The sequence below is a fragment of the Crocuta crocuta genome, unplaced genomic scaffold, assembly GCF_008692635.1.
Source record: "Crocuta crocuta isolate KB4526 unplaced genomic scaffold, BGI_CrCroc_1.0 scaffold786, whole genome shotgun sequence".
Lineage (NCBI taxonomy): Eukaryota > Metazoa > Chordata > Mammalia > Carnivora > Hyaenidae > Crocuta > Crocuta crocuta.
In genome coordinates this window covers 62918-79576 of record NW_027528893.1, presented here as the reverse complement: position 1 = coordinate 79576, position 16659 = coordinate 62918, and positions in this window count along the sequence as shown.

Below are 16659 nucleotides of genomic sequence, written 5' to 3'. Positions count from 1 at the left end.
AAGAGAAGACCCAAAAAAGCAAACTTTCTCTAGGTTACCTGTTTTGGTTACTTCTCTTCAGTTTCTTCTCAATTTGTGAGGGTCATGCTTGGCCCCTCAGAAAATGGTCTTCCGTGGACTGCTTCCAGCAGATATGCCCTCCCCTCACCAGCCTAGTGAATCCATGACTGTGAGATGCCAAACAGTTTCTCTTCCCTCCTAGCACCCAGGTTCTGAGGTTCTAAGCCTCTGTGACACTGCCATTCTTGCCCCAAGATTCTGTGACTATGGTAACCCACCAGCAGATCTCTTAAATCCTCTTGCTTTTTCCTCTCCTGAGGGACAAAGGAGACCTCCTGAGGGAGGTCTGTAGTTAATCACAATTATCCAGTCACCTAAAAAGGAAACCTAAAGGTCACGTTTGTATAAGCCATCTACTATCTACCAGGCTCTGTCCTAAACCTGAAGTGTATCAGTTCAATAGGATATAGTTCACATGCCCAGTGTTTTTCCAGTTCGGTATAGAGACAATAAAAAGTGTCAATCCTATATCATAAGAATGATGTACAGGCAAGCCCAGGGCGCCACGGGAACACACGGGGCCAGGCTTGGGATCAGGAATGCTTTCTGGAAGGAGTGTGCTTTCAAGTGGGGCATGGAGGTATGTGTGAAAGGGTGTTCAGACCCAGATGGACCTGCGCTGACAAGGTGTGGGAGGAGCCCAGTGTGGCTGGATGGCCTGGGGAGAAGGGAGAAGAGGTCCCGTCAGCCACAAACATGGGTAGAGGCTGTACTGATGAGGGCCTGTACACCAGGAGAGCTTGGGCTTTGTCCTGGGGGCCTTGGGAGGCTGCGAGGGTTTCTTTTTAAAAAGGTTATTTATTTTTGAGAGAGAAAGAGCATGAACAGAAGAGGGCAGAGAGAGGGAGACAGAGGACCTAAGGCTAGCTCAGCAGGCTCAGACACAAAGCCCCACGCAGGGCTTGAGCTCATAAACTGTGAGGTCATGACCTGAGCTGAAGTCGGATGCTTAACCTACTGAACCACCCAGGCGTCCTCAGCCTTCAAGGGGTTTTAAACAGGAGAATCAAAGACAACACAGAATTAAGGACTCTGTTTGATTCATTTTGGTGTTCCTCTCATCTAGCTCAGCACAAACACACGCATGCTCCTCCGAAGGCCCTTTGTGCTGGCTCAGACTCTCCTCCCCATGGTGCCTTCCTGACTAACACCCTCACCTCCTCCAAGTCCTTGCTTGCATGTCATTTTCCAAACGATGTGTTACACCCTGATCTTTCCACTTAAAATTACCAATCACCTTTACATGGTTCTGTTTTCTTTCCCTCAGGAGCACTCTTCACGTACACGCATTATGCTATGCATATGATGATGATACATACACTATACTATACACACATACAATTTTTCCTGGCCATTTTTATGTTTATTATACTCCTGTGTGTATGGTATTTTAAAGTGGTTTTATTGAACTGTAACGTGCGTACATTGAGAATCTGCATGAACATCGCCCAGTCAAGAAATAGAGCGTCACTCCCTGCAAAGACTCTGCATCACACAATTCCAGGAACCGAGTTAGCAAGGGGAGAGCTGGCGAAGGCTGAAATGTCACTGGCAGGTGGAGCAGAGGGGCTCTGTGGTTGAGCTTTCTCTTAGGTTGCTGTGGGCCACGGCCACAGAGAGGGGTGCATGGTTTGCTTTTGCTGGGTTCACAGGCTCTCACCAGATGGCCAATGGTCCCCACATCTGCTTTTTCTTTGTCCACCAAGCTGAACACTACTCATCTCAGATACTTCTGAGGCCCTGACAGGCAAAGCTGGGTCACATCTGTCATAGTCCTCTCTCACAGCCCTTAGTTTTGGGGAATGTGTGTTTTCCAGGGAGCAGACCTTTCAGGATAAGGACTCAGTCTTCTCCTTTGTGAGTGTTTGCATTTCTGCTAAGGGGCCTTTGGGTTCTTTATGGGCCATGACCATATTTGCAATCTTGTATAAGACTGAATTGAAACACAGTTAGCAAACTGTTTTCTTTGTATAGAACCATAAGCAGAAAGGAATGTGCTTGCTATGCAAAAAAGCTTTTAGGCAAGTCCCCTGGCTTCCCTTCCCACTCATCCTGATGTCTGTCTCTAAGCCATGCATACATTCTGGAACCACCCTGGGCCCATTTAGTAAATTCTTTGCCACTGGGGCCAGTGGCCACCAAGATTGGGACAGGTTCGGGGCCATTTCTGTTCCACAGTATCCTGAACAGTCTGTGAACAGTATGCACCAGCTTGCTGTGGTGTGTAGCAGGCCGGGAGGGTATGACCAAGGGATGCCTCCTAAGTCCCACTATAGGAATAGAAGCAAAACTAAAGCTACAGCCTTGCACTCAAGCCCTTAACTGTGCTCCACTGGGATCTGGAAAGACCTCTTCTCTGTTAAGATTCCGCTTTCAGGGAGCTGAAGTATCACATCTTTTTCACAACCCCACTCTGACATCTTGGGTCCAAACTGCAATTAGCAACGAGACAAACCACTCCTGAATGTAACCTGGTTGCCCTTCTCCCTTCCCCCATTAGCCTCACTGTTAGTGAGAGTTCAAGAGGCCCCTCGGGGTCATGGCACAGGGCAAAAATGCCCAGGGGATTTGTGGCCATACACTGCTGTGGCAAAGTCTAGTTTCAGGCTCAGCTTTCCTGCCTCTGGTGGGAAACACAGCCTCCTTCCAGTCCTGAAGCACGAAGGGCATTTCCTCTTGAGTTGATTTACTGTCATATGAATCCCAGTTACTGTCCCCAGTGAATAATCCTTCGGGGACAGCGATGCAGTCCATTTTCAGAGAAACAAAATGGTCTGTGGCGCTGTGAGTGCACGTGTGTGAGTGAGTGTGTGAGCGTGCATATGAGTGTGCAGGTGCAGGTGCCCGTGTCTGCTCATGCGAGAGAGTGTGCACGCCAGTATGCCAGCTGCCCACTCATTACCTCTCAGCTCCAAGTGCACTTTGGTATAAGATCTGTGATAACACAGTCCTCTTGAGCCCATCTCCTCTGACGTGAGCAGAAGGTACATCTCCATGGAGGGCACTTGAGAGACAGTGCAGGGGGGAGAAGCTCCCTGCAGGCTCCCCCTCAGGGGACACACAGGCAGATACAGGTGTGTGTGAGGACATCTGATGGACCCAAATCAGGATCTGGTGACGTGAGGGTGACCGTTTCACAGGCCTCTTAACCCTGAAACCAAGGTTCCCAGGGGGCTGGATGCTGCGCGAGCTCCTATGTGAGGGTGGGGTGGGGCTGTCCATAAAGCTGGTGCTCCCCCTCGGGGCATCCCTGCTGCTGGTTGCTCTGAAGGACTTTGACCCCGTTGTGGCCCATGCTCCCATCTCACACACAGGCCACTGCAGGCTCCTGATGCCCCCTCTCAGTCTCACCTTGCACCTGGGAAGGTGGCCCATGTTCTAGCAACTTCAGGCAAGCTCCCATTTGGCTAAACCAGAGAACTCCTCTGCTGGTTGATGGCTGAACCGCTCCTTTCCAGTCATATGGTTTGTTCTTCTCTGGTACTCTCCATCAGCCTTTTCCATGTAGTTGTCTTTTCTTTTATTATTGTTAATAATTCTTATACTGAACCTCCCTTGTCTAACCTAATAGTTGGTTTCTTTCCCCTGATTGCATCCCCTGCTATAGGGATTTAACCTGGGCTGAAAGCTTACCTCTATAATTTACCAACTCTGTGACCTGGAACAAATTGCTTCACCTCAAATTTCTGTACTATGAAATGAAGAGAGACAGTGCTCCTTTACAGAGCTGTTGTGAGGGCTGCATAACCTAGACCCATGTTTAGCTTCTATCAGAACGTCAGCACCGGGTTAGCAAGTATTGCAAGATATGGCTAGTCAGGAAGACAGAAACACCGAGAGACAGAGAAGAAAAAGACTTGAGAGAGAAAATAAGCCAGAAAAGTGCCAGATAGAACAAAAGAAAATGTGAACATACATACATCAAACAAAACAAAAGCGATCAGTCAAGGTCCTCTAATTTTTTGAAAATAATCTTTTATACTGTAGTTCACAATTTAGAAACAATTTCCAAATATATTATCTTATTTAATCTTTAAACTAAACCAGCCTAGTATGTGTTGTCATTAGTGATGGTGGCATCTTCCATTTTCAGATGCCTAAGATGAGGCTCAGAGACAGGGACTGAGCCACACCACTCTCTTCTACATGGATCCGCCTCCAGATACCGTGGTCTTCCCATCACTGCCCTCTTGTGGCCTAGGAGGTACCAACACCTCATTCATTCTTCAAGACACCACACTCACTACCTGTTGGCCCCAGGGGCCTTGCAGGGGGTTTAGCTCTGAATATTGAGGCTCTGTTTCCATTTAAACCAAATCTGGTCTCCAAAAAAGACTACACAATACTGAAGGGTGTCCAATATGACTCAAAGAAGAAATATTTCTAATTACTATCCCATCTTGTAAATTTTTACTTTTTGTTCTGCTTTATGCTGTACTTAAAATTAATACAGTAATATGTGTATAGAATTCATTAATAGGGGCGCCTGGGTGGCTTAGTCGGTTAAGCGTCCGACTTTCGCTTAGGTCATGATCTCGCGGTTCGTGGGTTCGAGCCCCGCGTGGGGCTCTGTGCTGACTGTCAGCTCAGAGCCTGGAGCCTGTTTCAGTCTGTGTCTCCCTCTCTCTCTGACCCTCCCCTGCTCACGCTGTCTCTCTCTCTCCTAGAAATAAATAAAAGATATTAAAAAAAAAGAATTCATTAATAAATTAACACACATGTGCTGTTTACTGATGGACTTTTGATGACTACACTTCTCCAAATTATTAGAACATGACATATGTAGTATTTTTAATTTAATAATGGAAGAACGCATTTAATTTTATTCAAGAAATACATATAACGCCCTCTTGCATTAAGGTAGAGAAAAAACAAAGGTCCCACAAATTTATTTTTTCAGTAACACATCAAAGAGGAAATATTTGTATAGTAAAATACCCAATGTTTAATAATATTGAATAGTGTCTCAAGTAAACACTAATATTGTAAAATAAGATGAATAATATTAATGAGTCTTCCCATTCTTTAGACAATATACATCCAGGCAAAGATTAACCAGAAATTCTACATGTGACTTAATGCCCAAGTTAAAGGTCATGTGTAACCAGCTCAGATAATCAATTTGTCAGCTTGACTTTCTGGCTTTCTTTGATTAGGCATGCTATTTTCTTAAAACACAGACAGCATGCTAAAATAAAAAATAATATAAATGTCATTACTATCACAATAAAACATATTATTTATAATATTTGTAAAGAAAAATATTACTAGCAAATTTTAAAAATATAACCCCTATTGGCATAACATGCAAATCTCTAATATTCTTTGGAAGCTTTCACTATTTTAACAACTGCAACCATTTTTCAAATAAAATCTTACATTGGAGTCACTATATATATGAAACAGACAAGGGTTTATCTATTCATTTAAGTATTTTTCATGCATCAGTTAATCAATTTAGAAAAATTAGGTTATTTTGATGAATACATAAAAATTAATTAATGGATTGCAGATGATGGCTGCAGCCTTATTATTGGTTTTAGCATCCACTCTGTGTCTGGGTTTTTTATCTGGTTGGACAGGATTGGTGAAATCGTAATCACTGCTTTGCAAATGGTAACCAGGGCCTGTGCTCAGAGTTGCACAGACTGTGCGCAGGTCACCCGCAGGGGGCTCCGGGGAGGCCCTGCCTATCAGCTCGCACCAACACTTGTCCAGCTTTGTTTGTTTGTTTGTTTTGTTTTCTATAGATCCATTTTCAATTACAGCCTATTTTTCAATTAGACTAATCCCAGCATTTGAAGAAAGCATCATAGACTGTCAGACCTGCTCAGTCTTTAACTAGAAAGTGTAAAGTCAAAATAAAACTAAATTTAGTATGTCAGACAATGTAAATAAGTGTTGTTGAGTAGAGAAATATATGTGATATGGTGTCATGTGATGCAGGAGGATTTGATATAATACTTAACGTCTTATAGAATAATGTGAGATAGTCCACAATACTGTTCATGACACACTAAGAATCCTGGGTCCTTAGTTCTTACTCCTTGAAGGAAATTCAGTCAAAACCAGCAGGAATGGAGGCAGCGGGGGCAGTTGGGAGGCAGGTTCTGCTCACGATGCTGGTTGCTCCCCAGAGCTGATGGCCTTCTACTCCACTCTGCCTGGAGGACTCTTGCCACTGTCCCCATCCCACCCTCTCTGCCCACCTGTTTCAGTCACACTAGATGTGTTTGACTGAAACTCACAGGTCATATGTTCCTTAATGGGACCCCACCTTCCATCCTCTACTGGCACCCCAAACTTCCCCCAGAGCCCTCAAAGACTCATGGTTCTACGTAAACTAAACACATCTCCAGCCAAGCTTCTTTCAAGGGCCCTCCGCCATCTATTTTTTAATTTTTATTTAAATTTTAGTTTGTTAATGTACAATGCAATGTTGGTTTCAGGAGTAGAATTCAGTGATTCATCCCTTACATACAACACCCAGTGCTCATCACAAGTGCCTTCCTTAATGAATACCCATGACCCATCTAGTCCATTCCATACCCACCTCCCTCCATCCACCCTCATGTTGTTCTTTATCATTGAAAGTTTCCTGTGGTTTGTTTCCCTCTTTCCTCTTTTTCCCCCTTTCCCATGTGTTCATCTGTTTTGTTTCTTAAATTCTACATATGATTAAAATCATATGGTGTTTGTCTTTCTCTGACTGACTTACTTCACTTAGCATAATACACTCTAGTTCTATCCATGTTGTTGCAAGTGGCAAGATTTCATTCTTTTGATGGCTGAGTAATAATCCATTGNTTTTAGTTTGTTAATGTACAATGCAATGTTGGTTTCAGGAGTAGAATTCAGTGATTCATCCCTTACATACAACACCCAGTGCTCATCACAAGTGCCTTCCTTAATGAATACCCATGACCCATCTAGTCCATTCCATACCCACCTCCCTCCATCCACCCTCATGTTGTTCTTTATCATTGAAAGTTTCCTGTGGTTTGTTTCCCTCTTTCCTCTTTTTCCCCCTTTCCCATGTGTTCATCTGTTTTGTTTCTTAAATTCTACATATGATTAAAATCATATGGTGTTTGTCTTTCTCTGACTGACTTACTTCACTTAGCATAATACACTCTAGTTCTATCCATGTTGTTGCAAGTGGCAAGATTTCATTCTTTTGATGGCTGAGTAATAATCCATTGTGTGTGTGTGTGTGTGTGTATCAACTCTTCTTTATACATTTATCAGCTGATGGACATTTGGGCTCGCTCCATAGTTTTGTTATTGTTGGTAATGGTGCCATAAACATTGGGGTGCATGTATCCCTTCAAATCTGTATTTTTGTATTCTTTGAGTAAATACCTAGTAGTGCAATTGCTGGATCAGAGGGTAGTTCTATTTTTAGTTTTTTGGGGAACCTCTGTTCTCCAGAGTGGCTACATCAGTTTGCATTCCCACTAGCAGTGTGAGAGGGTTCCCCTTTCTCCGCATCCTCACTGACACCTGCTGTTGTTTCTTGTGTTATTTATTTTAGCCATTCTAACAGGTGTGAGGTGGTATCTCATCAAGGTTTTCACTTGTATTTCCCTGCTGAGGAGTGATGTTGAGCAACTTTTCATGTGTCTGTTAGCTTCCTGGACATCTTCTTTGGGAAAATGTCTATTCATGTCTTATGTCCATTTTTTAAAGTTTATTTATTTATTTTGAGAGAGTAAGTACTAGCAGGAGAGGGCCAGAGAGAGAGACAGAGAGAGAGAATACCAAACAGGCTCCACATTGACAGCACAGAGCCCAATGTGGGGCTTGAACTCACAAACTGTGAGATCATGACCTGAGCTGAAACCAAAAGTCAGACACTTAACCAACTGAGCCACCCAAGTGCTTCTATTCTGCCCATTTTTGGACTGGATTATTTGCTTTTGTGTGTTGAGTTTGATAAATTCTTTACAGATTTTGGACACTAAACCTTTATCTGATATGTCATTTGTAAATATCTTCTCCCATTCTGTAGGTTACCTTTTAGTTTTATTGATTGTTTCCTTCGCTGTGCAGAAGCTTTTTATCTTGATGAAGTTCCAGTAGTACTTTGTCACAGGAGATGTGTCTTGTCTGAAGTTGCTATGGCCAAGGTCAAAGACACTGCTGCCTGTGTTTTCCTCTAGGATTTTGATGGTTTGCTATCTCACATTTAGGCCTTTCATCCATTTTGAGTTTATTTTTGTGTGTGGCATAAGAAAATGATCCAGTTTCATTCTTCTGAACGCTGCTGTCCAGTTTTCCCAACACTATTTGTTGAAGAGACTATCTTTTTTCCATTGGATATTCTTTTCTGTTTTGTCAAAGATTCGTTGATAATGTAGTTGTGGGTCCATTTCTGGATTTCTATTCTCTTCCATTGATCTATGTGGCTGTTTTTGTAGCAGTACATACTGTCTTGATGACTACAGCTTTTTAATATAGCTTGAAATCCAGAATTGTGATGCCTCCACTCCTGCTTTTTCTTTTTCAGAATGGTTTTGGCTATTTGGGGTCTTTTGTAGTTCCATATAAATTTTACGATTGTTTGTTCCAGCCCTGTGAAGAATTCTGGTGGTATATTGATAAGAATTGCATTAAATGTGTAGCTTGCTTTGGGTTGTATAGACATTTTAATAATGTTTGTTTTTCCAGTCCATGAGCATAAAATGATTTTTCATTTCTTTGTGTCTTCTTCAATTTCTTCCACAAGTGTTCATAGTTTTCAGAGTACAGAAATTTTGTCTATTCAGTTGGGTTTATTCCTAGGTATCTTATGGTTTTTGTGTAATTGCAAACGGGATCAATTCCTTGATATCTTTGTCTGCTGCTTCATTATTGGTGTTTAGAAATGAAACAGATTTCTACACATTGATTTTATATCCTGTGACTTTGCTGAATTCATGTATTAGTTCTAGCAATTTTTTGTGTGGAATCTTTTGGGTTTTCTTCATAGAATATCATGTCCTCTGTAAATAGTGAAAGTTTGCCTTCTTTGCCCATTTGGATGCATTATATTTCTTTTTGTTGTCTGACTGCTGAGGCTAAGATTGATAAGATTGATAATAATATTCAGGGCCAGCCCTGAAACCCAGGAATAAATCCCACTTGATTATGAATAATTCTTTTAACATACTGTTGAATTCAATTTGCTAGTATTTTATTGAGAATTTTTGGATCCATGTTCATTGGGGATATTGGCCTGTATTTCTCCTTTTTAGTGGGGTCTATGTCTGCTTTTGGAATCAAGGTGATGCCAGATTCATAGAATGAGTTTGGAAGCTTTACTTTCATTTCTAGTTGTTGTTGTTGTTGTTGTTTTTGTTGTTGTTTTTTTGGAACAGTTTGAGAATAGGTATTAACTCTCTTTAAATGTTTGGTAGAATTCCCCAGGAAGCCATTTGGCCCAGGACTTTTGTTTGTTGGGAGATTTTTGGTTATTGATTCAATTTCTTCTCTGTTTATGGGTCTGTTCAAAATTTCTATTTCTTCCTGTTTCAGTTTTGGTAGTTTGTAAGTTTCTAGAAACTTGTCCATTTCTTCCAATTCCCCAGTTTGTTGGCACAAACATTTTCATAATATTCTCTTATATTTGTATTTCTTTGGTGTGGGTTGTGATCTCTCCTCTTCCATTCATGGTGTTATCTATTTGGTCCTTTCTCTTTTCTTTTTGATAAGTGTGACTAGAGTTTTATCAATTTATTAATTCTTTCAAAGAAACTGCTCTTAGTTCCATTGATCTGTCCTACTGTTTTCCTGTTTCTATCTCATTTATATCAGCTCTAATTTTTATTATTTCCTTTCTTCTGCTGGTGTTAGGCTTTATTTGCTATTCCTTTTTTCCTAAGCTCCTGTAGGTGTAAGTTTAGGTTATGTATTTAAGACCGACCTTTCTTGCTTCTTGATGTAGGCCTTTATTGCAATATATTTCCCTTTTGAGATAGACTTTGTTGCATCCCAAAGGTTTTGGATTGTCCTGTTTTCATTTTCATTTGCTTCCATGATTTTTAAAAAAATTCTTGGTAAACCCATTCATTCTTTAGTAGGGAGTTCTCTAATGTCCATGTAGTTGAGGGCTTTGCAAATATTTTCCTGTGGTTGACTTCAAGTTTAAAATTGTTGTTGTCGAAAATATGCACAGTATCATCCTAATCTTTTTGCACTAGTTGAGGACTGATTTGTCACCCAGTATGTAATCTACTCTGGAAGATGTTCCATGGTATATTCTTCTGCTTTAGGATAAAGTGTTCTGAATATATTGTTATGTCCATCCAGTCTAATATGTCATTCAAAGCCATTGTTTCCATGTTGAAATTCTGCTTAGAATTTGTACATTGCTGTAAGTGGGGTGTTAAAGTCCCCTACTATTATTTTATTCTTATCTACAAGTTTCTTTATGTTGTTAGTTATTGATTTATATATCTGGTTGATTCCAAATTGAGGTCATAAATATTTATAATTCTTAGATCTTCTTGATTGATAGATCAATTAATTAGGATAAAATGCTCTTCTTTGTCTCTTATTACAGTATTTTTTTAAAAATATAGTTTGTCTGATATAAGTATGGCTACTCTGGCTTTCTTTTGACATTTATTAACATGATAGATGGTTCTCCATCCTCTCACTTTCAATCTGCAGGACTCTTTAGGTTTGAAATAAGTCTCTTATAGGTAGTATATAGAGGGTCTTGTTTGTTTTATAAAAATATATTTTGATATCCTTTGTCTTTTGATTGGAGCATTTAGTCAATTTACATTCAGAGTGATTATTGAAAAATATGAATTCAGTGCTATTGTGTTACCGGTAAAGTTGGTGTTTCTGGGAATGTTCTCTAATCCTCTCTAGACTTTGTTGTTTTTGGTCTTTTATTCTCCACTCAAAGAGTCCCCTTAATATTGCTTGTAGGGCTGGTTTAGTGGTAACAAACTCCTTTCGTTTTTGTTTGTGAAACTCTTGATCTCTCCTTTTATTCTGAATAGCAGCATGCTGGATAAAGGATTCTTTGCTCCATCTTTCCCCCATTCATCACAATGGATATATCCTACCACCCCCTTCTGGACTGTCAAGTTTCTGTAGACAGATCTTAATTCTTTCAAAGAGTCTGCTCTGTTTGATGTAGGCACTTTATTGCAAGATCATTTCCCTGTGATCTTGATTTATCTTCCTTTGTAGGTTAAGGAGTTTTTCCACTTGGCTCTTTCAGGATTCTTTTCTTGTCTGTTCATTTTGTGAGTTTCATTATGATACTATGATATGCCTTGGAGATTCCAAGCTTTTGTTGAATTTAATGGGAGTTCTCTGTGCTTCTTGAATTTTGACGTCTGTGTCCTTCCTCAGATTTAGAGAAGTTTTCAGCTATAATTTGTTACAATAAACCTTCTTTCCTTTTTTCTCTGACTTTGTCTTCTGTTACTTCTATTATATGAATGTTATTACTTATTTTAAATGTTTATTTATTTATTTATCTATTTATTTTAAGAGAGAGCACAGCAGTAGGGAAGGGCAGGAGAAAGGGAGAGAGAATCCCAAACCGGCTCCATACCATCAGTGCAGAGCCCAACCTGAGCTCGATTTCATGAACTGCAAGATCATGACGTGGACCAAAATCAAGAGTTGGATGCTTAACCAACTGAGCAACCCAGGCACCCTTGAATGTTATTACATGTTAATAAGTCACTGAGTTCCCTAAGTCTATCTTCATGATCCATACTTCTCTCTCCCTCTTCTTTTCAGCTTCAGCATTTTCCATAATTTTATCTTCTATATCACCCATTCACTCTCCTCCTTCATCCATCCTCATTTTTATGGTATCCAGTTGGGTTAGCATCTTTAATATTGGCCTGACTAGATTTTAGGGTTTTTTTTTTTATCTCTATAGAAAGGGATTCTCTAGTGCCTTCTATGCTTTTTTTTTTAAGCCCAGCTAGTGTCCTTATAATCATTGTTTTAAGTTCTAACTCAGACATCTTACTTATATCTGTATTGATTAAATCCCAGTCTATGGGTTCTACTTCCTGTTCTTTCTTTTGTAATGAATTTCTCTATCTCATCATTTTTTCCAGAAAAGAAAAGAAGAAAGAAAGATAGAAAGAAAAACAAATAGCAAGCAAACAATAACAACAAAAAAACCCCCTAGATCCTGTGTGTGTTTTGTTCTGCTTGTTAAAAGAATCTAGATGCGGAGAGGGAGGCAAGATGGCGGAGAAGTAGGGAACTCCGTACATTTCACTTGCCCCCATATCTCAGATGAAGAAGGCCTGAAGCCATAGGAACCCTCACAGAATCCAGGAGTTTGGGAGGAAAAGGAGACAGAGTCTGCTGAGAAAACCTTATAGTGTGAGTGTGAACTGGGGAAGATAAAATCGGGCCGGGACTGGAGACACGGGGGGGGGGGGGATCCCCCTATGCGGGGAGCAACAGTGAGTCTAGGGGGTAAAAAAGAGTGGCCGAAACTGCTCAAGACACTGTCCCTGTCGCTGGAGAAGAGAAAAACCTCCTCTCGGGACACGGAGGGATCTGGTTTCCTGCTCTCCAGCTGACCGTAGGCAGGACGCACTCGTCCTAGGCAAACCCCCAGCGAAACTGGTCCCCGATCGCCAGCTCGACCTGGAGGGGATGCGCAGCTGCCGTGCCTTTCTGCTTCTGGGCCCGCTGGATCCCTAGTGGGGAGGTGAAAGGCTTGAAACTTCTGAGAGAGAGATGTGCCCGCAAGTTTATATTTTGGGCAACGGGACACAGAGGGACCCGGTTTCCTGCTGTCCAGCTGACCCTAGGTGGGACACACTGGTCCCAGGCTACCCCGGGGAAACTGCTCCTCGCTTACCAGCCCGACCTGGAGGAGGCAGGAGCAGCGGCTTCTGGCTTGATCCCCAGGGAGAAGGCGAGAGGCTTGAAACTGCTCTGAGGGGCTTGCCTGCGAGTTTATATTTCAGGCCATTTCAATTGGGCGTGGACTGAGATCTGGAAACGAGGCCTGGCTTGGGATATAGAGCACGGCCCACCTTGGCTATGCCCCCAGCACAGGGAAATTGCACACCCAAAAGAGTGAGTTGCAATGCTTAGTTCAAGAAGGGACTGGGGCACCGCCACTCTTCTCCCCACAACCGCCAAGGCAGGACTCCCGCGGGATGCACTGGACCCAACCACATCCATCCTTGCTAGAGAGCTGCCCTCTTCCTTTTTCTTTTTCTTTCTTTCTTTCTTTTTTTTTTTTTTTTACCAGAGCCGGGGCAAGACCAACATGGATGCACTGCCCTGATTAATTTTGGTCACTGGCTTGATTAAACAGTCACATTTAATCCATTCTCTAAATGTAAATTCTACACATACCTACCTTTTCATCTCTTTCTCTCTGGAGTAATCAGACTAAATAGTTTCTCTGGATAACATCATCGTCATTTCTTTCCCCTCTTCTCCAACCATATTCCACTCTTTTGCTCTTTGAAAAAAGCCTCTTATTCCTTCTTCCTGCTCATTTCATCCGCCCTGTCATTTCTCTCTTTCTCTATGGTCTTCCACCAGCACTGCATACACCCAGCTTTTTATTTGTAGCTGGGAAATCTGGTTACTTGCTTTAGATTGTTCTTTGTCTATTGGGTTTCTTCTTTTTTCCTTTTCTTTTCTTCTCTTTTGTGTATTTTTATTTCTTATTATTCACCTTCCCTCCTTCCTCTTTTCTCTTTTCTTTTTCATTTTCCCTTTTGGTTTGTGTGTTTGTTGGATTTGTCTGTGTGCTGTGTGTCTGTGTTCCCTGGGTGTTTGTCTGTTTTCTTTTCCAGGGCTATCTCAAGAAACAAGCCAAAGTACACATGGTGAAGAGTCCCAAATACCACTACGAGTAGGAAAATAAAATAATCAAGGTCTCAACAAGACAGACCAAGAGATACCATTCAAAGAATACTTTCTGAAGGCCCTGGACAGACAAAGAGCCTTCTTCGGTACAGCAGCACTCACAGGTGCAGAGTGCATAACAAGTTTTTAAAACTAACAAGAGATAGAAAGCTAACCAAAATAATGAAATGAAAGAGCTCTCCTCCAAAGAAATTCCAGGAAGAACTGACAGCTAAAGAACTGCTCAAAACAGATATGAGCAACATAACTGAACTAGAATTTAGAACAACAGTCATAAAATTAATCGCTGGGCTTGAAAAAGGCATGGAAGACATCAGAGAAACTATTGCTACAAAGACTATGGAGCTTAAAAATAGTTGTGATGAATTAAAAAATGCTATAAATGAGATGCAAAATAAAATGGAGGCGTCCAATGCACGGACTGAAGATGCAGAAAGGAGAATAAGTGATTTAGAAGACGCAATGATAGAAAAAGAAGAAGCCGAGAAAAGCAAGATAAACTGATACAGGAGAACAAAAGGAGAGTTCGAGAGCTCAGCGATACAATCAAATGGAATAATATCCGTATCAATAGGAATTCCAGAAGAGGAAGAGAGGGAAAGGCGCTGAAGGAGTCCTTGAACAAATTATAGCAGAGAACTTCTCCAATCTGGGGAAGGAAACAGACGTTGAAATCCAAGAAGCACAGAGAACTCCCCTCAGACGTAACTTGAATCGATCTTCTGCACGACATATTATAGTGAAACTGGCAAAATATAAGGACAAAGAGAGAATTTTGAAAGCAGCTAGGGAGAAAAGGGTCCTAACACACAAAGGGAAACCTATCAGAGTGGTGACAGACCTATCGACTGAAACTTGGCAGGCCAGAAAGGAATGGCAGATCTTCAATGTGATGAACAGAAAAAATATGCAGCCAAGAATCCTCTATCCAGCAAGCCTGTCATTCAGAATAGAAGGAGAGATAAAAGTCTTTCCAAATAAACAAAAATTGAAAGAATTTGTCACCACTAAACCAGCTGTACAAGAAATCCTGAAGGGGACTCTATGAGGGAAATTTTGCAAGGAACACAAGAAGCTAGAGACGCCACCACAAGCATGAATCTCACAAACGAAACAATGACTCTAAACCCATATATTTCAATAATAACAGTGAATGTAAATGGACTAAATGCCCCAATCAAAAGACATACGGTAACAGAATGGATAAAAAAACAAAATCCATCTGTTTGCTGTCAATAAGAAACGTATTTTAGACTGGAGGACACCTTTAGATTAAAAGTAAGGGGATGGAGAGATATCTATCATGCTACTGGAAGTAAAAAAAAAAAAGCTGGAGTAGATATACTTATATCAGACAAACTGGATTTTAAGTAAAGACAGTAACAAGGGATGAAGAAGGGCATCCTATAATAATTAGAAGGTCTAACCATCAGGAGGAGCTAACAATTATAAATGTCTACACACCAAATATGGGAGCACCTAAATACATAAAACAATCACAAACAGAAACACTCTTATTGATAAGAACTTGCTAATAGCAGGGGACTTTAATACTCCACTTACAGCAATGGACACATCAACTGGACAGAAAATCAATAAAGACACAATAGACTTAAATGACACATTGGACCAGATGGATTTGACAGATAGATTTAGAAATCTACATTCTGAGGCTATGGAATTCACTTTCTTCTCAAGTGCGAATGGCACATTCTCCAAGATGATCACATACTGGGAAAATAAGCCACCCTCAATAAAATTTAAAAGAATTGAGATCATACCATGCACACTGTCAGATCACAATGCTTTGAAACTTGAATTCAATCACAGGAAGAAGTCTGGAAAACCTCCAAAAACATGGAGGTTAAAGAACACCCTACGAAAGAATGAGTGGGCCAATCAGGCAATTAGAGAAGAAATTAAAAAACATATGGAAACAAATGAAAATGAAAATACAATAATCCAAACTCTATGGGAGATGGCAAAGGCAGTCTTAAGAGGAAAGTACATGGCATTCCAGGCCTATTTCAAGAAATTAGAAAAAGTGCAAGAGCAAAATTTAACAGCTCACCTAAAGCAACTAGAGGGAGAGCAACAAGAGCAGCCCAAACCAAGTAGAAATAGAGAAATCATAAAAATTAGGGCAGAAACAAACAATATAGAAATCAAAGAAACAGTTGAACAAATCAAAGAAACCAAGAGTTGGTTTTCTGAAAAATAAACAAAATTGACAAACCTCTAGTGCGCTTCTCAAAAAGAAAAGAGAGAGCACTCAAATAGACAAAATCATGAATGAAAACAGACTGAATACAACCAACCCCTCAGATATACGAGCAATTATCAGGGAATACTATGAAAAGCTATATGCCAACAACCTGGACAACTTAGAAGAAATGGACAAATTCCTAAACACACACTCACTACCAAAATTCACACGGGAAGAGATAGAAACCCTGAACAGACCCATAACTAGTGAGGAAATCGAATCAGTTTTCAAAAATCTTCTAATAAATAAGAGCCCTGGACCTGATGGCTTCCCTGGGGAATTCTACCAGACGTTTAAAAAGAATTAATCCCAATTCTTCTCAAGCTATTCCAAAAAAAAGAAATCGAAGGAAAATTCCCAGACTCATTTTATGAAGCCAGCATCACTCTGATTCCCAAGCCAGACAGAGAACCAGCAAAAAAAGAGAACTACAGGCCAATATCCTTGATGAATACGGATGCAAAAAT